The sequence below is a fragment of the Triturus cristatus genome, chromosome 7 (genome assembly GCF_964204655.1).
Source record: "Triturus cristatus chromosome 7, aTriCri1.1, whole genome shotgun sequence".
NCBI classification, from domain to species: Eukaryota; Metazoa; Chordata; class Amphibia; order Caudata; family Salamandridae; genus Triturus; species Triturus cristatus.
The window spans coordinates 300,074,210-300,098,845 of NC_140590.1; the positions used below are offsets into that span (position 1 = coordinate 300,074,210).

The window sequence follows — 24,636 nt, forward strand, 5'->3', positions numbered from 1 at the left end:
GCTTTTGTTAGTAGTCTCTCTATATCAAATCAGCAGGAGTTGTACACTCATTTCATGTACACTGTACTCTATTAGCGACTTCCACCACTACCTGATTAGATATGCACCCCCTTTCTCATCACTTATGAACACTGCTCCCCATCTCCCCATAATCAGCCTTAGCATCTCTTACTGACTAGTTAGAGCACAGCACTTCAGTCATCGTAAGTGGCGTCTAGCAGTTAATTTCTCGCTGGCCCATAGCAGATCGGACCCCCACCTACAACGGGACCCCTCAAAGGAGGTAAGCGCCTAAGTGAGTAGGGTCAGGAACTGCGACCGAGGAGACTGAAGCGCTACCCAGGCAAACCGACAGTCTCTTAGCACTCCCTCATCATAAACAGACCTGTCTGACAGCCTTTAAGTAACAAGTCTTTGATCAACCTTCATAGGAAAGCGAGCTCACAGATCTGCGGCGGACGCGGGATCATTTCATTTAGAGTTAATCACTGCTCTCTTGTGCAACATCGGACTCAATCCCAGAGTCGAGCCCGCTCTGTTGAGTTGATCAGCTAAGTGTCAGCGAGAGGCCAAGTAATGAATGAGCACTTAGTCTATGCTGTGCTCCTTCTTGAGCGGAGTTGATGCGTGCTAGCAGGCTGCCAGAAAAACGCTAGCTGCAGTGAAGGACTTACCTTTTAGAGTTCTTTGTGGTATTGAGTATCTTTAACTTGGGTCAGAGGCACGGCAGCTATTATTTGTAGCTCTTAGTACCTGTAATAGCGTTGTATATAATAAGAAATTATCATTAATACTGCTCCTGTAAATATTACTCTTCAGTGAACTCATGCCACTGGTGCAGAGTTAAGAATCTCGCACAGGACCAAAAAGGTCCTTTTATCTTAGGTATACTAGTGATAAGCTACTGAAGATGTGGTCTTAATTTATGCATAAACAAATCAGTGCAGAGGTCTAAAGCTGTTCTGCAGAGCCCGCCCCGGGCGCTGCCAAGTACCAATGCAGCTAGTATTGATTTCACCGCATGTCCTTCTCCCACCACCCTATGTTTCTTTTTCCTTTGCCTCATTCTTGATAGGTGTCTGCTTCCTTTCCTCCCTGCCCGACCCCTCTCGGGCACCAGTGGCACTTTGGGGCCACAGCGCATATTTTCCACATACTCATTGTTTGACCCTCAGCAAAAGAGAGAACAAATATTTGCAATGCAATAGGTCTCGCATTTATGCGAGTTTGAGCTATTGACATTGCAAATGACAATGCCTTTTATTTATGTTTTACCAACGAAAACAAAAAAAAAAGCCATTGTCATTTGCAATGTCATTAGCTCAAACTCGCGTAAATACGAGACCTATTGCAATGCAAATGCTTGTTTACCCTGCCTGCCTGCACCAGAGGACTCCACAGCCCAGGGGGAACCGCGTCCGGAGACGTGTCATAATAGCGCCAGCCAGCGCATAAAAGCTGACTCCAGCTCCCACTGCGCGGGAGCGTTTGGCCTGCTTATTTTTTTACCCTGCCTGCCTGCCTGCACCAGAGGACTCCACAGCCCAGGGGGAACCGCGGTCGGAGCCGCGTCATAATCGCTAGCCGGCGCATAAAAGCTGCCTCCAGCTCCCACTGCGCGGAACGCGCGTGGGCGCGCAAAGCCCGGGCCCGCCCTTGGCAGGACGCGGCAGGGTGGGCCACCCCCCTGACATCCAGGCACCAAGATAAATTCTCATGACTGCAGAGCGTACCCCAGGGTGGCCAAACAAGGACATAAAAGGTATTGTCATTCGCATCATGTGTTAAAGCGTATTCTGCTCGCAGAATGAGCAAGCGCAAGGCAACGGGCTCTTTGGTGGGTGGTGGGCTCACGGGGACTCTAGATGCCTTTTCAATCAGCGTGGAATCATTACTGGTTCACCAAATCCAGCTCACGGAGAAAAGACTGTCCCTGGACTCTATTGTGGCTCAAAAACATTCGTCTATGGGCGGTTTAGCTATGACTAAATCCCCCAATGACGGCTATGTCGGGAGGTAGTAATAACGCAGAAAGAGCTACCTCTATCGTCCCGCCTCCGCTGTTATCTACCCGGTCATCCCCATTGTTGCAAGAACTCATAGAGACTAAGTCTGTTGATAGTGGCCTCGCAGAGAATGTTGCAAGAGATACTGTAGGGGATACTGATTCTGGTTTACTGTCAGGGCAGGGGGCTGGGGCCATTGCACTGATTACACTGACTGCAAGTAATATAACTATCTCAAATTCAGGGGGGGAGGTTATCACTCGCTCAAAAAGGGCATCTAAACTTAATAGCTCAACAAAGCCACCAGATAGCGACCTAGCTCCAGTAAAGCGAGCCGGGGTGGGGGGTCTTCCAAACTTAAACAAAAACAAAAGCCCAGATCAGCGTCCAAAGTAATTAGGCCCTCTGACACAGCAGGCACTGTAGACAATCAAACGACCCAAAACGGTGAAGATGACAATGCGGGGCAGGGAGCGGCCACTGAGCTTTGGAAAAGGATGGAAATTATGCTAACTGCTCTTTTGGGGCCTTTATTAGTCAAAAACAGATCTATAGAAGAAGAATTGTCGCTGTTTTTGACACAGAATAGTGTACCAACTATTGAGGTCAACCGGTTTGTATCTTGCCGTTCTGGGGCACAGGAGGGTCCCAATTTATCAGTTGTACCCACCAGAGTAGAGGGGAGGGGGGGGGGGAAACATTGCCAATGAACAGCCCTCTGGCTTACAGGATGGGACGAGCAGAGTGCCACCCCCAGGTACCCTGGAAGGAAACACAAATAGTACAAAGTCTAACCCCAGGGGTCATAGGCACTCGAGGGCAGGGACCAAAGGTAACATCACAGTCCAACAATCAGACCCCACTAACAAAGGGGGCAGAGCCTCCACAAACCAAAACTCTGGGGAGATGCCAGTTTACAGCGCTTGGGGCACCCCAGACTTGCCGTTTCTAGATCTACCACCCGCATCATGTCCATATACAGTGGTCCTGACAGGTTCCCGGCCTGTACGAGCGATGGAGAAGAATCCCCCTTAATGTTGATCAATAAGGCAGCGCACTGGATGAGTAGGAATGTAGGTTTTAACATCACCAATCACAGGCACATCTTAATAGCTAGAAGGGTGTCCTGGATTGGCATTTCCAGGAAAGATTTCCCAGGGGACTGCGTGATTGTGAACTTTAGGTATCCCGAGCTTGTACATAACCTGCTCACTCAGAGTAAGGGGTTTTTCCAAGATGAGGGTGGCTCAAGCATTAAAATGCTTCCTTTAGGTTTCTTTTACAGACACATGATGAACCCGAACAACCAAGATGAATGGTGGTGGCAATGTATGGGGGTGGCCCCACAGCCCCAGTACATAACCGCTATGCCCCCCTCAATAATTCAAGGTACTTAAATGATATTGACTGACTGGGCTTGTCGGGGGCAACTAAGGGTGTTTATGGACATGAGAATAATGTTATTAATATAGACTTGGGAGGAACAGTCATGGCGAGTTTAAATGAGGAAGTTGTAAACCTAACCCACTTAGAGCACTTGGCACCCTGCACGCCAGAGCACAATCACCCAAACATGGAACCTCATGGATCTCAATTCTATCCCATATCAGACAGCCTAGACAGACATAACCAGATAGATTTTAAAATAGTTTCCTGGAACATAGCAGGTTTATCTGCCAAATTCAAAAATGAAGACTGGCTAGTTTATATTAGGAAATTCCAAGTCATCTGTTTTCAGGAAACATGGGAAGTAGAGAGTAGCACTTTCCACCTTGAGGGTTACAAATCCTATTTTGTACCAGCGTGCAAGGCAGTGTCAGGGAGAGCAAGGGGAGGATTGATTATATATGTCGATCTCAGGTTACAGGGTAGATGGTCTGATTTAGGTTGGAACTCAGACTTTATGTTGGGGCTTAAGTTTTATAACAAGGGCCACAAGTTCATTTTTATTAATTCTTATAATGCGATCTTACCGGGCCAGAGTATTGCAAGATTGGATGAGCTGGAGAGTAGGCTCGCTCGCATACAGGAGCAAGGGGCGTCGATGCCTAATTTGGTTTTAGTTGGCGATTTCAACTGCCATCTGTGTCCAAATCTGAAAATTGATGGAGGGGATTGGTCTAGTGTACTCTGGAAGAGGGCCCGCATATGGAACATACAAAGGGGGGAAGGGTGCTATGCAAGTTACTAAACAGACATGCCCTTACACACACCATGGATCTGGCCGAAGTTGGGAAGGATAAAATGGTACACCCCACATTCAAAGGCAGAGGAAGTTTCTTTTATTGATTTCATCTTTGTTTCTAAAACACTTAAAAATGGGTCACAGGTTTTAAAATATGTCTGAGTATCTTCAGTGACCATAATCCCCTAGTCATGTCCCTCGTGGCGTTAAATCTCTGTAAGAACCCACCTAGAGTGGGGGGAGGGCATGTGCCACAGACCAAGGCAGGAGGTTGAGATGGTCACAGGGTAATGGCAAAGCTTTTTATAGAGCTTTAGTGAAAGATCGTGAACAGCTCATCGCAGACTGTTTAGACCCAAATGTGGAGGGGGCTGAACTAGTCAGGGCATTCGAGGGTGTTGCCCAATAAATTGATGGTCTGCTCAGGACCACAACACACAAAGCTAGATCGAATGACCCAAGGTGGTTTGATGAACAGTGCTCCCGTGCCCTGAGAGAGCTGAAAGATGCTCTAAAATCCTCCCCAAGAGACAAGAGGAGGGTGACCCTTTGCAGAATAAATTATAAATTGGCAGTAAAAGGCCGTAAATCCAAATTTCAACAGCAGGCTTGGGAGGGCCTAAGGGAAGCAATAGAGCTAAAGGACACAACTGCCTTTTGGAAAGTTATAAACGATTCTTGCTTCCAAGAGGCAAACAAACCCAGGGTAGCCAATAACATCCTGCCGGAGTTATGGCATGAGCATTTTTTATGAGCTCTATAATCACTGCTTGGCTGAGGCCCAGTCGGAGGATGACGGGGGGGAACAGACCATGAACCCGATCATTTTCTCTCTGGGCGAGTTTAAGGCAGGGATTGAAGGCCTGACTCGAAACAAGGCCCCGGGCCCTGACGGGATCCCACCTGATCTTTTTTTGAGCAAAGTAGATCTTTGGGCACCAATCCTGACTAGTGTCATTAACGCAGCAGTAGACATAGGTATGCCCCCATCCTGGTCCACAGCCACGATTGGTCCTATTTTTAAAAAAGCAACAAGGATAGTCCACTTTGTGACCGTCCCTTTTCCTTAATTGACGTGTCAGCAAAAGTTTTAAAACGGGTTATCCTCAGCCAGTTAATGGACTGGGCTGAGGATCAGCACATCATAACTGACACCCAATATGGCTTTAGGCCAGGAAAGTCAACCACCGATCAATGTCTTAACTTATATTTATTGGTAGCCAAGTACACTATTGCTAGCCAAGAAACCGTGTACCTGGCATTAATGGACTTGACGGCGGCTTTTGACCGAGTAACCGCAGGAAATTATGGGCAATCATGGGTGGCCTTGGCGTGGACCCCAGACTTATTAACATTTTAAAAGCTTTGCATCAGAACACTACCGCCACAGTTAGATACAACCAGGAGGGAAGTACCACCGACCCTTTCCCACGCTTAAGCGGGGTCAGACAGGGTTGTGTCCTAGACCCTTTTTTGTTTACTTTGTACATGAATAGTTAGGATCAGGCACTTAGTACTTTAAAGGTTGACACACCGAGGATTGGTTCAAGAGGGTTCTCTGTCCTGCTCTATGCAGATGACGCGGTTCTCCTTGCTCATACACCCAAAGGGCTTCAGGGTCTGATAGACGGCTTTGTTTCCTCTATGGAGAACTTAGATCTGTCCCCAAATCTATCCAAGTCGTACATTATGGAAGTGGGCAAAAATCCACGCAAAAAGTATGATTACATGATTGGTTCTCACCGCTTGGGAAAGGTGCACTCTTTCTCGTACCTGGGGATTTTATTCGATGGACGTCTACATTTTAAAGATCTTTTAGAGGAGAAATGCCATACGTTAGCTAATTGCTCTGGGTCGATCATGAATTTTGCACGAAGGCTAGGCCGTTGGTTGCCGGAGCAATTTCTGAGATTATACAGCTCTATGTGTTGTGCCAAAGTTCTTTATCGAAGCGAGGTATGGGGATTTATTGATGAGCAGCATTTACAAATAGAGGAAAATAAGTATCTTCGGCGCTTACTTAAAGTGCCTCAGAGCACACCTTCCCACATTATCCATGAAGAACTTGGCGTCAGTTACATCAGGGATAGGCTGGAAGTCAAACCCCTAGTCTGTTGGGGCAAAATCTGGGCAAATACGGAGTCCACATTTAGCAGACAGATCATAGGAGACAGTGAGAGAATATCTTCTGACCAAAACATGCGTGGGTATTGAGCCTTACTTGTCTTATTTTCATAATACCCACAACAGATTTTTAATGACACGGTTTAGGCTTTATCTTTTGCACCATATATTAGCTGACCAGGCAGGATTTACCTTGTCTATAGAGTTGAAGGGTCCGTGTGGCTGCGACCATCGGTCTCCACAGGACATCCTTCACTTTGTTTAAATATGTCCTTTTTATTCACAACCTAGGAGTTTCTTTTTAAAAAGTACTTTAAAGAATGCTAGATTTAAACATGCAAGGGTGGCCCTGTTATTTTTAAAATTGTCCACAGATGCATTAACCCTGTTCTGCACTGTAAATTTTTTAAGGGCAGCCCTCAGGCTTAGAACAACAAGGGGCATTAGGTGAACATATGTGGCCCGTGATGTTAGTCCTTTAATGGCCCTAAGAATGAATTTGATGAGGGGAGGGGTTCTTAATCGCTGATGAACTGAATATGTACTATTTTAAGTTGTCGAACTGTCTTGTTTTATATTATGATGTATTTTATCTGTACTTTTATGGTATTTTTTCATACCGAATAAAGTATTATGATTGATTGTGAATATATTGGAATTGATTTTATTCTTTCAGTATACTATTGCTGTCAGCCAGCTAAATGCTATGATTCTATTTTGTAATGAATGTATAGTTTTCTTGTATTATTAGAGATGCATTCTGTTGTTTTGCCATATCATTTTCATGGTATGTCATTCTTGATTTATATTGCAATGTTGTTTTTATTTATCTTGTATTGTAATTTTTGTTGTTTTCTCTCGTGTGTTTTGAGGTTGATTATTAACTGTTTATATAGTTTGAAACTGTCACGTGGGGCTGATCAAGATTCCAAACTTGCAAATCTTGTTCGAGAGTAACAACAAGAGAAGGAGATTGGTGGAGGTTTGGACGAGGCTCTGTAGCTGCAATTCTGGACTAAAATAAAGAAGTTATCTAGTAACCTCCTACCTGCGGACATTATCCTATTCACCTCCTCAACAATGATCACACCATCAAGGCTCCATACCCCATAAGCCTAAATGACTTATTTTTAGATTTTGTATAGAGCCAACTATTCAGTCAGTACCAAACACCCAAGATATAATTACTTGAACTCTGTAAGCAGGGAATATGGCCTTAAAGAAAAGATTGAAGGATCAAAAAACAAAGGCAAAACATATCACTTTATCACAGGAAAGGAAGCAACAACGATAATATATCTTTCACTTCATGGAAACGGGTTGGTTTCCAGTAAAAGCTGAGATACAAACTGTTCTATGTATATAATATACGTGAGCTGATGCAGTTACTGGGAAATAATTATGTGTGTAATGTTATTTATTACTAAGGTGTCAACGAATCTGGTAGATGATATATGGGGGTTTCCAACAGCCAGGGGTTCAATTACAGATGTTTTTCCTCCTGTGCTGTTACATATGTGTTTCTCCTCGTGTTAAATAAACTTATTACATTTAACTAGAGTATCATGCTATATTTCACTGGCAACAAGAATGGAAAACTAACTCGTGCAAATGGATTTCAGACTGCCGGAATATATTTTTAAAGCTGAATATGCACTGGATGAAAGAACATTATACTTGTCTATCACACCTGCTTTGCCTGATGAGACATTTTGCGAAATGGAGGATGAGTGTGTCGTGTGATACTACAATGAAATGATTCTCACAAGGTGAGTGATGATACGACACTCCATAACATAAAAAAGTACAATCACAGAGGCCTGAAAAGAGTGTTTTGGAGAAAGATTTCTTAAATGTGGCTACAGAGTTAATATGGCAAGAAGATGTTTTGAGAAGGAAGGACTAAGGCATTTGACATGGCATGTTGGGATGTATGTAATTAAGAGGAAGATGAGTGTAGACTTTTGATGGCCAACTCTTGATAGGGATGTTAAGTATATGATAAGGAATTGGTTGACCTTTGCATGGAGTGACAAAGCACAGAAAGCGGTGGTATATCCTAAGTAGGCGGTACCATGACCTTCTAAAGGCAGGGGAAATGCTCTAGATGTTGTGGGACTGTTCCATACCCTGTTGTCTGGTTCCTTGTATGAGCTGGTGTTTGTGGAATATTTTATGCGCTGGCTGGAGGGTAAGTTTGTTATACATGTTAAAATAAGGGTGGTTAGTGAATTTATAGATGATTTGTTTGAAGAAAAGGCATTCTAGTGGAAATAGTGACCGATAAGGTGGTACCACTAGTTCCCAACGAGAGAGAGAGCTTTTTGAGTAAGTTGGGGGATGCTCCATATCAGAACCTCAGTTTAATATCCCAAGAGCAATAGGCTGGTGGAATTGGGTTTTAAATGGGGGATTACGATTGGTGCTGTGTGAATTTGGAGATTGGAGAATGGCAGTGAGGAAACTGCATTATTTATTTATTTAATAGTTTTATAGAGCGCGAACCAGACCCGTGAGGGTATCAGAGCGCTTTACAGGATTAAGGGGTAGTATACAAGCGTAGGGACGGAAGGGATAAAATTGGGAAAGGAAAAGCACGCAGTCTAAAGTCCAGGCTACATGTGATATAAAAATTAAAACGGGTAGGTACATTATACAAGAAGGCACACAGTCTCAGCTCTTGGGGGGGATGCCCAGGAGTACAGAATAGGTATCATCCGTAAAGGCCATGGATAGTGCCGAGGTGGAGAGTGGGGCAAGTCAATGCAGTGATTGTAAAGTATTCGTTAGGCAAGGTATTTTCCCATTAAGAAAGTTTTGGTTTCCTTCTTAAAGTGTGCCAAGGAAGGAAGTCTTCTGATGGCGGTTGGGAGAGAGTTCCAAATTCTTGGCGCGGCCCCAGAGAAGGCCCGATTGTCGTTTTTTTTCTTCCAGAAGCGTGCTGGTTGCAGCAGCAGGTCTTTGGCAGATCGGGAGTTTCTGGCTCCTCCGGATACCAAAAAGTTCTTGTGCGAGAAATGAAGGGGAATTGAAGTAAAGGGCTTTGTGAGTAATGCAGGCCAGTTTAAATTGGATTCTGGCCTCTAGGGGAAGCCAGTGCAGAGCTTTGAGGTGGGGGGGGGATGTGATTGAATTTCTTTGAGCCAGTTAGGATTCTGGTGGCAGGTGTTGAGGCAGGCTTTCAATGGGGCTAGGGAGTTCTTGGGTAGCCCTGCAAGAGTAGAGCATCCATATTCTAGTCTGGAAATGACTAGTGCCTGGGTTGCCGTTTTAAGGTCAGCCACATCAAGGAAGGGTTCTAGGTTTCTTAGGTAACTCAAGTGGAATCTGGCCGTTTTGGCCATCAAGTTTATATGGCTACGCATGTTCAGGGTGCTCCCAAGGGTTATTCCAAGGGATTTTGCCGAGTCAACAATGGTAGGAGGGCAGTTTAGTGCTGTGATGGTCTTGATCCATTCCTGGATGTCTGGATTGGGTTTGGGTGGGGAGATCAGGAGAAATTCCGTTTTATTTGTGTTGGGTCTTAGCTGGTTGGCGGTGAGCCAGTGGACTTTCAGCTTCAGGGCCTCGTTCAGGGAGAGAATGTCCTCAGGGGAAGAGATTTTTTATGTAGATCTTTGTATCGTCGGCGAACATAAGGTAGGAGATGTTGGAGGCACGTAGCACCTCGGTGAGAAGTTCAAGGTAAAGGTTGAAGAGGGTAAGGGAGAGGGTTGATCCTTGGGGGATTCCAACCGTAACCGGAGTGGGGGCGGATAGATCACCGTTGATGAGGACTCTCTGTGAGCGGTTCTGGAGGAAGGATCTAGACCATTCAAAGATGGTGCCATCCAGCCCCATCCTGAGTTTGAGACGTTCTAGGAGAATTTCGTAGTTAACCGTATCAAAGGCAGAGGACAGGTCTAGGAGGATTAGGAGACAGGTTTTGCCTAGGTCGAGGGCTTGGAAGGCGTCATCCACTATGTGGAGGAGGGTGGTTTCCGTGCTGTGTCCAGGTCTGAACCCTGATTGGAAGTCACCTAGCAGGTGAAAGTTGTTGATGTGTAGGCTTAGCTGCTGTTGCACACCTTTTTCCAGAACTTTGGCAAGGAGAGGAATGTTTGATATGGGTCTATAGTTATCGGCGGAGGCAGGGTTCAGCTTTGTTTTTTTTAGGATGGGGCTAACTTGGCCAGCCTTGAGCCAGTCAGGAATTGAGCCCTGTAGGAGAGAGGCGTTGATTATTGAGGTCCAGGAAGGGATGATAGCCTGAGAGGAGGCAGCTAGGCAGTTAGAGGGGAGAGGATCATTAAAGTGATTGTTTGGTTTTAAGGAGGCAAGAATTCTCGAGATAGAATGTTCGTCATAGTTTTTCAACTTGGACCAGTGTGCTAGGATTTTGGGTGAGGTTTGAGAGGACAGCGCGGAGAGAGGAGGTGGAGCAGGCAGATTTTGATTTGGTGGTGAGTAGCGGATTTAAGTTCATTTCCAAGGGCAGAGATTTTGTCGCAGAAGAAGGAAGAGAATTCCTCGCTTGATATTAGGGGTTTAGGTGTTTCTCTGGTGGTTTTCGCTAGTTTGTTGGATTGGTGTTTGACCAAGTCGAACAGCTTGTGAGGTCGATTTTTGGTGTTCTCCAGTTCAGATCTGAAGAATTCTTTTTTAGTGTTGAGGATTTTCTTATTGTAGGCATTTCTGGCCTGGCGGAGAAGTTTTAGATGTGCTGCTGAAGGGTGTTGTTTCCAGTTTTGTTCAGTCTGTCGAAGGGATCTCCTCTTCTTGTTGAGGGATCCGCTGAACCAGGGATTTCTGTCTTTGATCTTGGTTCTTTTTAATTTTAGTGGTGCCAGGTCATCGAGAATGTCGGATATGGTTGAGGAGTAATGATTCGCTAGGTTGTCGACCGAGGTGCACTGAGGGGAGAGAACGTCGGACACACAACGCGCTGCCAGTTTCTCGTGATCAAGGTTCTTAGTGTCTCTAACCCATCGTTTGGGAATCACGGGTTGAGGTGTCCATGTTTTTGGGTGCTGGGCAGGAGGAAGGTGATGGCGTGGTGGTGAGACCAGTCTCAGGGGTCAATAGAGATAAGTTTGACCGCTGATTCCTTAGCAATGATCCAATCTAGAGTGGCGCCTTTCGAATGAGTAGGGAGGGAGCAGGCTTGGATAAGGGCTTGATCGGCCAAGAAGTCTCTGATGGCATTGACCTGAGGGTCCTTAGGATCGTTCCAATGCAAGTTAAAGTCGCCAAGGGAAATGTCATTAGAGTTTGGAGAAACCATGGCTGTGATGATTTCCATGAGGAGGTCCGTAAAGGAGTCGTTCTTGCCTGGGGGGTGGTAAAAGATGTGAAGTTTGCTCAGCTGAGAAGTGTTGTTGGAGATGGAGAGCGCAAGGTATTCGCAGGAGTCTGTAGGGTCCACTGGCAGTTCTGTAACAAGGAGGTTGGAGCGGTGGATACAGGCAATGCCACCCCCTTTTTTCTCTGGGTGCCTATCCATCCTTACGATGTTATAGTTGGGCGGGACTAAGAGGTCTAGGTAGGGTGATGAGGATTCCTTGAGCCAGGAATCAGTCAAGATCGCTAGGTCCGACTTATGACTCAGGATGAGGTCGGCAACATCAGATGCATGCTTTACAGCTGACCAGCAGTTTATTAGGAGGCTGGCTAGGGAGGGGTAGGAGTGATTGTCGAGGGTATCCGCAGCAGTGGGAACTTTAGCTAGGTTGCTGTTGACCACCCCTCTGATGCAGAGGGTAGCAGATCTGTTAGGGTTGGTTGCAACCGTGCAGATAGGGTGTTCTTCTCTAAGGACTAAGGGGCGTGGGGTTGTCAAGGCAGAGTCGTAACTAGTTGGGCCTATCGTACTACAGCCAAGTTGGCAAAGGGTGGGAAGGGGGATGGGCTGCTCATAAGTTAATCTTAAACATAGTTGGATTCTGGTTGAGTCCATGAAGGAACATCAAAGAAAAAAGGGTCTCAGCTGCGGAAAGAGAAATTTAAGGGGTAAGTAGGTAGTTGGTAATTAGAAGAAAGAATGACTTAGACACATGGTCAAAATGGGGTTGTGCCCATTATCTAAGCCCTTGCAAGTGGTCAGACTGGGGAATGGCGTATTAGAATTGTCTTATGGGAATATGAGAAACTGAAGAAAGATTGTCTGGATGCCTGACTGTGTTCTGAAAAAGCTGAATGGTGAAGAAAGAGCGGGTGATGAATTGAGTGAGGCGTAGACGGGCCGAGGCTGTCTGCAATGCACAGGATGGTCCTACAGTGGATCCAAATGATGAACACCACATTGAAACTGAGCTGGAGATGGGTATTTTTGTGGGTTGAAGAAGGGGTTGGCCCTTGAACTATGATTAACCACATCACTTCAGCAGATACTATGAGATAATACCATTGGCACCAGATAATACCACTGGTACAGTGCAACACAGCTCTTTAATAGGACACAACTGTACTTATACTTATCCCATCCCTAGTGACTAACGCAGTCTTACACGGAGAGAGGCGGCAAAAGGAGAAAAATGAGCCCCACTCACAAAAGATCATTTGAATCCTGCCTCCTAGAAATGAGAGCAGATGTTGGAAACAAAATTCCAGAAAGGCCTCTTCAAATAATACATGAACCTTAGGAAGGATGTGGCAAAAATTGAAAGAGACCTTCAACATATGAGCCAATGACTGGACCAAGCAGATTTTTATCAAAACTTTTACGCGTGGGTGTCCTCGGAAACACTTCAAGATCTGGAAGCGGTGGGCTGATTATAGGGGCATTTTCCTTGCACCGGTCCCTATGGATGGAGATTTGGGGCCTCCTTGAATGCCAAGCGTGGCACTGAGTACTAATTGTATAGAGATGGTTCTGGTGGTGTCTGGCTGGGGTGCGGTCCGGGGGAGGGGGTTGGGCGTTGGGAAGGGAGGGGGGGGGGGTTTCTTGATCGATGATGTTTGAATAGCTCTCCATTGTCCCTCTATATGACAAAATGTCAAGAGCTGTTGCTATTTACTATGTGGCAGGTCCCCTGGTTTGTCAGGGGCCTGCAGCCCTTGCCTTCTTGATTAATAAAAAGTGTTGTTAAAAAAAAAAAACTTTTACTGATGCTCAACAAACGCGTACTCTAAATCAGAGGTCTTCAAACTTTTTGATGCCGAGATTTCCCTGTCAAAATCTTTTCGGCATAAGGACCCCTCCTGGCAAACATTTCTAGGACCTAGTACTCCTCATCCTCAACAACCATAAAAGCCCACAATTCCCACAGCAAATCATTTTTACTGTGGGGAAATAATATTAAACAGTGTTTAGCAAACCACAGGTTTGTGGGTGACTGTGATTCAGTGTCAGAGGCTTACCACACAGAAAAAAAGAAGTCTGCAAAAAGAACAAAAAATGTCCTAGTAATCCTGACGGAATGTTTCAATTCTATTAAGGACGCGGAGGTGAGGATTATGCTTAACTTTCTTTATTCCTTTTTCCACCAATTTCAACTTTAAATCAACAAACAAACTAGCATTCCTATAGTGCATGCAGTAAGGGTCATCTATGGTCCACCAATAGGCAATCCACGTAGTCTGCGAGGGTGGGTGCTTCCTGTGCAACTTTCTCTTTCTTGACTGCGACCACATTATCTTCGAGTCTTGTCAGTCTGCTTTGGAATGCTCAGGACCTGGAAGAAGCCGAAAGACAAACCAATGACTCCGATCTCACGGTAAACCCAGGTAAGCATCACTAGACCATGGTGCAATTACATCACAATATGAACAGTAATGGACATATACATCATCCGTTCCACCAAGGGGTCACCAACAAAAGATTAAACAATATCAAAAGCACATACTTATACAATACAACAGGGCCTCACCTCGATGATTATATATCTTAACGGTTTCGGGTTGGGATCAGGTCTCGCGTCCTTAATAGAATTGAAACTTTCCGTCATGATTACTAGGAAATATTTCATTTTATGTCAGGACTGGAGGCGAGGATTATGCTTGTTCAAAGCTTATACACCACCAACGACGCCATGTTCATGACTGGTTTAAAGTAGAATCTCTTGAACATATAGTTTGATGACCAGTCTGGGGCGTTTATAATATCCTCTAGCCTGGCCCCCAAGTAGAAAGCTTTTGAAACCATTGCTCCCCTCACTGAATGGGTGCCAAATTGCCAGACATTTATACCCGCTTCTAGCATCACCCATCTAAACCAACAGGCTATGGTTGGTGGCATAACCGCTTTAAAAGGTTTCCTTAGGGAAATCAATAATTGGCGTTCCCCTGGAGGAAGATTTTCTTCTGTCATACTTCTGTCATACGCTCATATTCCTTGAGGCACCTAACGACACTCAATTAAGGGGAGTTATCAAATGCTGGATAAGACACCATTTCTGGAATCTGATTTGGTTCTTCGAACAATATGGAAGTTGACCCCTTAAGGGGTGAAAATCTTTCCGGAAATGTTCAAAGCTCTAACATCGGACACTCGCCGACATGATACTAGGCACAAGAGCATGCGAGTTTCGCTGACAGTTCCTTATGGGAAAAATATTTATTAGGTAGCCAAGATTGGAATAGGAGTAGAACCTTATTGACGTCCCACAATGACGAATACCTGGGTTCCGGAGGGAGCATGAGGCGAATTCCTCACATCAATTTACAGATCATTTGATGTTCTCCAACTGGGTTCCCGTGGACAGGCACGTGGCCTGCTGAGATCGCCAACCTATAAGAGTTGATAGTGCGATACACCAGGGCATGGGCCGCTAATGACGCCAAGAAGTTCATAATGGCTACCACTTTGCACCCCTTGGGATCTTGGTCATTCCAAACACACCAACTGACCCATCTGGTCCATGCTGATCTGTAGCGCTTGCTTGTGCTTTCGGCCCAAGCTGCTCCCAGTAACCTCTGAGCATCGTTCGATATGCCTGAGACTCAACAGCGATGCCCAAAATCCGCCATGCCACAAATGGCATTCGCCTTTGCTGGACTAGAGGATGGGGATTGCCTTGGGGATCCCTCAGAATAAATGGGTCTCGGGGTAGGAGGATTGGAGAGTCCCAGTAAAGTTCCAGAACTGAAAACCACACTTGAGACCTCCAGTACGGATTAATTAACACCACCTTCGCCTGTTGTCTACGGATTTGTGCCGTGAGTCTCATTATCATCGCAAATGGGGGGAAAACGTACCCTGTCTCCCTGGACCAATCTTGGAGAAAGGCGTCCATCACAGTAGCTAAAGGGTCTGGTTTCCAAAAGAAGAATCTTGGTAGCTGGTGATCCAGACTTGACTCAAAAAGGTCTATCGAGAATGGGCCCCACGCGTTGTGGAGTCTCTGAAAGGACGGTGGATGTAATTGCCACAGGCTCATGCCTGACCAGCTCCTGGAGTACAAATCTGCTATCACATTGGAAGCTCCTGGGAGGTATTTCGCTGTCACTGAGATGTTGTGGGAGAGACATCCAAAAGTCTTTGGCCAGGTCCGCTAGAACCTTGGACTTCGTTCTTCCGAGATGGTTGATGTAACGGACTGCCGAGACATTGTCCATCTTCAGGAGCACGTTGCAAGACACCTTGTCCTTAGTTGAACACTGGATTGCGAAGGACCCCGCCATCAGTTCTAGGCAATTGAAGTGGGCTTGGCTTTCCGCTGCGGAACACTTTCCTCCTGTAAAGGAGTCTACGCAACAAGTTCCCCAACCTGTTTTGCTGGCGTCGGATCTTTTACCAAGTCTGGATCGCAGCCAAATAGGGCTCTGCCATTCCAGGCTTCCTTATGATCCAGCCACCACCTCATCTCCATGCATACTTCCTCTGTAATGGGTACTTGGTCGGAATACTGCAGTCCTCTGCAAAGATGAGAGGCCTTCAGATGTTGCAAAGCTCTGTAGTGGAGCGTCCCAGGGCAAATCGTCTGAACTGCTGAGGCGAGAAGGCCTAACAACCGGCTAGCTGCCTCAACGAAGTGGAGGAACGTGCTAGCATTCGCCTCAGTTCCCTGCAAATCTTGGCCATCTTCCTCGCTGGGAGACTCAGGTTGCGGGTTACCGAGTTTTTGGTAAACCCCAGGAAGGTCACCTGTTTGGATGGTTTCAGGAGCGACTTCTTGGTATTGATCACAAACCCCAGGTTCTGGAGAAGGTCTACCGTTTCCTGCAACTGTTGTGAGAGGCGGAGCGGACACTGCTCTAGGAGCAGAATGTCGTCTAAGTAAATGATGAGGCCACTGGTTTGAGAACTTTGGTGAAGCACCACGGGGTCAAAGAAAGACCGAAAGGGAGGGATGAAAACTTGTTCACCTGATCCTTCCACTGAAACTGTAGGAAACGCCTGTGTGGGGGAAAGATAGGGACCGCGAAGTACGCGTCTTTTAATCCAAACGGCCCTTCCAATCGTCAGGCTGGAGGAGGTCCAGCAGAAGATGGATGCCCTCCATTTTGAAGTGGCGGTAGACCAACCATTGGTTGAACTCTCTTAGGTTTATCACCGGCCCGTGACTCCCCATCTGTTTTGTCTACAAGAAAAATATTGCTGAGGAAACCTCTTGGGTGTATATGTGTTGGAACAATCGCTCCTTTTTGCAGCAGATCCTCCACCTCCTGAACGAACGCCGAGACCTTAGGGGAGGGCGCCCACTCCGAGGACCGGGGTGTATTAGATCCTCAGAGACCAACATGTCATAGAGCTCCTCTGATTTTCTGGATATGTCGAAGGAGGGGGAACACTATAGGGCACCAGGGTCTGGAGGGACCTGCCTCATCTGCGGATTCTCCCAAGGAGTTGTGTAAACTGGCAATCTCTGGGGTCTCTGGGATGGTGTCTTGCAACCCTGCTTCTGATCTGGCTAAGAAAGCCCTCTTCAAGCGTCCACAAGCCCACATATCCATGCCTGAGGCTCTTTTACGCATCGGGCGCACTGGGGCTGTTCTGCCTGGTAAGCATATGCTATTTGCATTATGCAGCGCTCAAAAGGGCCTATGGCTGCTGCCACTGCCTGTTGGATTTGAGCATCCATGGCATCGCAGAACTCATCAAGGGGGAGGACCTGCAGAGACTCCGCCTTTACATATTCGTCCTCCATGATGGTGGGTGTGAGTACTATTGTAGTTAGGGCAAATAGTATGCCAACTGTATCTCTAAGCACTCTATGTGCTAGTTGGGGTTCTACTGTATGTCAAGGCTGGTAGCGTCGTGACTCAAGTCACTAATTTCATGCATGCTGAGTGTGCTAGTCGGATATCATTAATCCGCTAAAGGGGCGACTCACCCTTGGTTATACTGAGTGTCCTAGATGTCTGGGCCCGCCCCTATCAGCCTCTTCACGAAAAAGACTCACTCGCGCCTTGCGGCATTTTAAATACAGACCTGCGGTGCAGGCATATGGCTGAGGCGATGAGAAATACAGACCCACACTTTTGCAGGCGTAAGGGCTTCCAGACTGCCCAGGCGGCATTTTGGGTCGCGGGCGATGTGTGTGCTCATCGATATTGCCGACCAGTGCGACACGGATCAACGAGACATGCAGACGTGCGCCCCCTGCTCTCCCAACATGCGCACTGCACCACTTGCCTAAGACTCAGTGAGGGGAGTCGCAAGCAGACCATACGAAATCGCTCCCGCAGCCCCAATATGGTTTAGAAACAACAAGAATCCAACGCGCAATTAGCCAATAGCATATCGCTAGCAGAAAAATACATTTATGCTTTAAAATATACACTTAATTCCCTAGCATTGAACAAGAGAGAGGGAAAGAAGACTTATCTGCTGAAGCAGGAAAAGAAAGAGGAAGTTGCACAGGAAGCACTCCCTCGTAGACCATGTGGAGAGCCTATTGGTGGATCGTAGATGACCCTTACTGCATGCACTATGGGGATGCTAGTTTTTTTGTTGATTTAAAGGTGAAACTGCTGGAAAAATGAATAAAGAAAGTTGAGCATAATCCTCGCCTCTGGTCCTGACATAGAATTACCAAAAAGTGCACAATGGTACTTTATTTTTCGCAAACAAAACAATTTGACAGAACATATTCAGATGATAACACCTCTGTGAACTAATGTGATGGGTGTGCCTGTTTTTCTCCAGAGCAACAGTCAATCTGTGGTTGCACCTCCTTAGTACCAGTTTAACACCCAAATATATCAATGAAAAGGTGACCCGTCCAGCTTTGCATAAGGGCCTTCTTACGGCGCGGCAACATGTGTTGATGCTTTTTAGTATCTTTTGAACCGTTTGAGTAATAAAAAAGGTTTTTGGGTAAAAGTAGCAGATTATGCGGCAGATGATGGATTATGTGGCAAATGGGGCAAATCATCTTCGATTTTATCGTTTGCGAAATGACACACATAGCCATTATAAGCCATATGTATAATGTTCTTCATATAAAAGTAAAAGACTGTCTCTGTAGAATGACTAGTACATTTCAAAAGTGTCAAAGTCATCAATAAAGTATGTTAAAAAAAAATAAAAAATGTGGCAAATGGGGCAAATCTATAATTATACTAAAATCGCCGCAGGCACACAATTGCATCTTTCCATTGGCCCTGGGTATAATGGCTGTAATGCATGGGCTGCAACTTTAGTGCAAGTCATCAGAGGAAAACCATACTATAGTTCCTGGGATGCTGATGGCTTGGCTTTTCCAGCTGTATTGAACTGGTGGTTGCCGAAAATCATTCATCATAATTAAATCATACCATTCACAATCATTAATGATGAACTGTATGGTCCAAGTAGGATGCTTTTGTTAATTCCTGGAGAGGAAGTGGTCCCTCAATCTTCTTTCATACTGTTTTCTAAAAAGGTTTTTATTTTTTAACAATATGAAAAAATACACTTCTATTTTAACAAAAACTCCTGGTTATATTAGTTTGCTGCTGTTGTTGACTTCAGTCATGTTTGGTGGTGACTAGAGACCTGTGAGAGTCTGAACATGGGGCTGGGTCAAAGATGTGGCTATAAACTAAATATTCTGTACGTTTTTAAGTTCTTTTGTATCTCATGCACAACGCACAGGATAGATTTTTAATGGCTCGTTTTAGGCTCAATCTTTTACCTTATTTACTGGCTGATCCACCAGGTTTTACATCATCGATTGAGAAGAAGGGTGCCTGCGGCTGCGACAATAGGTCTCCGCAGGACACCCTTCATTTTGTACTTTTGTGTCCTTTTTATTCTATGCCTAGGCGCAGATTCCTAGTAGGAATCTTAAAGCAAGCTAATTTAGCACACGCCAAAGATGCATTAATATTCCTGCAAAAAGCGGCCGACCCCCTGACACTTTGTAGCATCATGAATTTTATCAAAGTTGCAGTACAATTAAGGGCAACTAGAGAGCCAACCTGATTGTTATTTTTTAATGAAATGTTTTGTTTAGTCTCCCCCTCTACTAAATGTGTAATCCCAGTCAGGATTCTGGATAATGATTTAATTCTAATTCTTAACTGTTTGTATATGTGTGCTTTTATGATGTTTTTTAACCATCGAATAAAGAAATACTGACGAAGTTCTTTCATTGCAGGTAGCTACATATAAAACAACAGGCTGCTTAAATGAAAAATAAATAAATATAAAAAGAAGTTACTCAGTGGGCACCACAGATTGAGGACCTCTGTTCAAAATATATATTATCTGGATCCACAGTCTAACTGGCTAATGTCCAAATGTGAAGACTTGGAAAAAAGGTCCAGGTGGGAAAACATCAGCATAATGAACCTCAAACGGGAGTCAGAGGGTGAGCACATGAACAGATGAACAGATGTGTTACAAGTTCAGAACCTTCTTGATGAATGCAGCAGACTATCCAGTACGCAATGCGAGAGCCCATAGAGTTGATCGCAAAACCTCAGAGAACAAAGACAAAGCCAGAGATATAATGGTCACGACGTCCACTTATCCTCAAAGAATAATATCTAGGGTGCTTAAGTTGGATAAAGTCAGTTTCTGTGACAACAAGATTGCTAAATTTAAAGACCTGTCCAAAGCGACATTGCAGAGAAGAAGTCAATCCAGAGAAATCATAGTCCAACTGACCAAGTGACATATACGATACAGATGGTTGATTCCAGACTGAAAACATGTCTGGAATGGACAAGACAATAAAAAATCCTGAGGAGAGCCATTCCCAACTTGGTCTTCAAAATGAGAGTGAAATTGGTGGACCAGGACCTGACCAAAACTAGGAACATTTGAGACCATGAGTAAAAATGGTTGACATCTAAGGAAGGGGATCAGCATCCGAGAAAATAGACAATCAAAAAAAGGTTAAGAAGGCTTAAGATTATGCACAAAGAAACAGAGCAGGATAAACCAAGGCCTTCAGGCCCACAGAAGTTTAAAGGGATTCTGCACCAAATGCTCTTTAAAGTATCCATGTGCTAGTATTTAGAAATAAACAATCAATATAACTTTAAGATGGTCTAAGCACACAAACAAAAAACAGGGTAGAACCTACCATGACCATTATTTCCACAGACATTTTGAATGATTGTGAGCCAATTGACCTTTACTGTTGTTAAATGTCAGTTTAAAAAGAGATTCTATAGAGGTTAGAGTCCTGTTTTATACTACTCTTAATGTTGCCAAGTTGTACTGATAAGAAGTGATGAGGACCATGGTAGCAATTTGGGGTCGGGGACGCCGAGGGAGCTGGAGGATAGTAGATCAAGTATGAATGCCTCACTAGATATAATCAAGCACACCGGCAAGGATTTCACGGCTTGTCAGCGAGATCAGACACTCAATCTCTCCTGAGTGGGAAATGGGGCAATTGTTATTACTTTTTCAAATATGGGGTTTTTCAGTTATTGTTTAAGGCACTCGACCTACTGCAGCATATGTTATCTACAAAAGACTGCTACCATCCAGGGTCAATGTAAGGGGCCTTAATTTCCCCGTGAAAATACCTCAGAAAGCAAGATGCTGGTATAATTTTCCTTCAGGAAACATACCTATTGAGAAATGACCAATACAGAAAGAAAAACAGGGCTTATCCATCCAAGTATGGGCCTTGGGCAAATCGCAAATGGCTGGGGTCACCATAACGGGTATAAACAATTTAGCATTGCAGATACGCGAGAACCTGAGGGTAGACAGCTCAAACATCCTACACCCAAAAATTAATGGATCTGTCCCTTTTCAAACATGTCCCTTTTCATAAAGCAGCTGCCATTTCTCAAATCTCGCTGAATTCAACCCCAATGTGAAACCTGATTAATGGTGAATGAACAAGTGTAGAACAAGTTACTTTTCTACGGTAACACATTATCTAGTAGAGACTCTATCTAGCTGCAGATTTATTACCTTTGAATTTCCCAGGCGTCAGGCTGGATCCGGAAACTTTTGCTGAGCAATACCCCTTTCGTGTGCCGTCGGGAGGCTCAATTCGGCTCTGCGCGACGTCATCGGTGTCGGTAGCATCTGTTATTACATTGCAGTGTCTATATAGGCACCACCCAGGCACACAGACGTCAGTACTTTTCTTTTCTTCCACGACAGCTGCGCAGAGCCACGAAATAACTGACACAGCTGTGTGCAAAACTAGGGCCCTGAACAGGTGAGTAACCCTAGCTCTACAATATGAGTCAGCGCAGTAGGGAGGCATAGGTGGGGCTGTAAGGAATCTGCAGCTAGATAGAGTCTCTACCAGATAATGCGTTCCCGATGGTAAGTAACTTGTTCATCTGATGGAGACTTATAGCTGCAGATTCCTTACCTTTGAATTAGATACCCAAGCCATACCATCCCGGCAGTGGGCGGCGGACCAATATCTTAAACTACAAAGTCCTGCAGGGCTGAGCGGGCAAAGTGCGTGTCTCTGGTGACCTGACCATCAGGCAGTAGTGTTTTGCAAATGTGTGCAATCATGCCCACATTGCCGCCTGACAGATGTGTTGGACTGGGACACCCCGAGCCAAGCCCGTAGTAGAAACCTTTCCCCTGGTGGAATGGGACCTTAATCCCTTAGGGGACTGCTTCCTTGCCAGGGCATAGCAGATCTTAATGCAGAGAACAGACCAGTGAGAAATGGTCCTTTTCTGCACAGCCCTTGCCTTCTTTGCTCCCACATACCCCAAAAAGACTTGGTCATCCACCCGGAACTCTTTTGTGCGGTCAAGGTAGAATGACAACGCTCTTTTTGGGCCCAGCCAGTGGAGATGCTAGTCTTGCTTAGAGGTATGCGGGGGAAGCAAAGAATGGGGGCAATGTGATGGACTGACCTAGCTGGAATGGTGTCACAAATTTTGGCAAAAAGGATACCCAGATGCGAAGCACGTCTTTGTCCGGAAAGAACCTCAGATAGGGAGGCGAGCAAGATAACGTCTGCAACTCACTCACCCTCTGTGCCAATGTAATCACCACTAATAAGGCTGTTTTGATGGTCAACAGCCATAGGGGACAATTATGTAAAGGCTCAAAGAGAGCGCACATCAGGTAGATGAGAACCAAATTAAGGTCCCACTGTGGCATAACAAAGGGCGTGGGTGGAAACAAGTGAGCCAGCCCTTTTAGGAATCGATTTACAATAGGAGACTTGAAGACAGAGGGTTGGTCTGGCAGCCGCAAAAAAGCAGACAGAGCAGAAAGATAACTCTTGAGAGTTTCCGAAAGTAAAAGTCTGTTGGACAAGGATTAGAATGACTAGAAGGACAGTAGAAAGAAAAGCAGAAAGCGGGTCAATAGACCTTTCTGTACAGTATACCATCTTCGTGGAGGGCTGCCTGCCCGCCAGAATAACATTAAAAACTTCGAGAGGAAGGTCAAAAGCCGTCAACTGCCGCTGCTCAATGCATGCAATAATAATAATTATAATAATTTTCTTGTACAGTTAATTAAAACTCACAATATAAAAACATTAAACGATAAAATTATGTCCGGCATTATCTTGTACTTTTACATTTAAAATGTTACTCTCAAATAAAGGTTGTATCAATCTCAGTTTCATTATCTATGCTGTCCATTTCCAGGGTGATAAAGTGCTTGTGCTTTGGAGTACAGGACATAGTTTTAACAAGGCCTGGTTCTAGACAGGCTGTCACAGTTTATTATCTGTGAAGTCCATTTCGAGGACAATAAAGTGCTTGTGCTTCTGGGTACAGGACACAATTTTTACAAGGCCTGATTCCAAAAAGGCTGTCGCTGTACTTGGTTAAGTGCTACAACTGCTTGCTGTTCTTCCTTGCGCCTTTTGCTAGGTCTTAAGTCTTCTAGCCACTATATCAAAGTACTTTGTTAGTCTTAGTTGGGTCTCCTCTGGGTTAAAGCACAGCTTCACAGCCTGCCTGCAGCTTCTTATGCCCTTTTGGTTCCATATTACCGTATGTCCATCAAGCTTGGGCAGATACAGATTATGTGTGTTAGGTCCTCTTTTCCTTTTCCACAAAAACGGCAGGGCGGGTCTTCTTTCCTTTTCCAAGGTGCCAAATAAGGAAGAATTGGTAAAATGCCGAAGCACAGTTTTAAAAAATGTTCGTTTGTCTTCTGTGTAAGTCCCATTTTCAGGTATGCTTGTGGCTTAAGAGCTTTATAATCATTCAGTACTGTCCATCCACGAGCCCTCTTGGCCAGGATTTCCTTATCTTCTATTGTTGATATTAATTTTGATGCTTTTGTTACTACCTTTTTGAAACTTTTATTATCTATGGATGACTCCCAAAGGTTTGTCAGTTCGAGATATTCCAATGATTCAAACAGGTACTTCCTGGCTGATGATTTTTCTTGGGTTGATAGTTCAACCCAGAGGTAGGCATTTAAGGATTCTTGCTCTGCACCTCTGATTTTACACCAGCTTTTTATATAAGCACCTCTGCTCTCCACTGTTTGTCTCTGAAGGCCAAATTCTAGACGTATTTGGGCAGGCAATACGTAATTGGGCAGCTGGAAAATTGCTCTGTATGTTCTACTGATTATTTTATCTAAAACTGTCACATCTTTCCCTTGCATTGGTTCATGCCCATATGTGAGCATTGGCTGCAGTCGTGCTCTGATCACTTGTAAGAGAGAACCCAAAGTTCGGTCTGGGAGGACCTTCTTCAGGGGCTTCATTGAAAAGTAGAATGTGGTGCCCTTCTGGCGCAGGGCCTCTAGTTGAGGTATAAATGAACCTCTGCTGTCCAATAGTACCCCAAGGTATTTGTAGTTGGTTACCCGGTCTAACCTCTCCCTTCCAGGAACCATGAAAGTTTATTTGTTTTGTTATAATTCACTGTCATTACTTTTGATTTGTTTAAGTTGATCTTTAATGCATCAATTTGTGAAAAAGTATTAGTGGTATCCAGAAGGTGTTGGAGTCCAATTGGAGATAGGCTTATTAAAACCAAGTCGTCTGCATATAAAAGATT

At 45.0% G+C, this 24,636-nt stretch overlaps 2 long non-coding RNA genes across 3 annotated transcripts in view; both read left to right on the forward strand.

The window, feature by feature from the left end:
• Positions 1–24,636, forward strand: part of LOC146809494 (uncharacterized) — a 481,565-nt gene that overhangs the window by 388,440 nt on the left and 68,489 nt on the right. The gene's annotated exons all lie outside the window — the stretch shown is intronic.
• On the forward strand, positions 1,592–23,233 carry LOC146809495 (uncharacterized). Its single transcript, XR_014966442.1, has 2 exons — positions 1,592–1,762; positions 19,818–23,233. It is a non-coding gene; the product is annotated as an uncharacterized LOC146809495 (long non-coding RNA).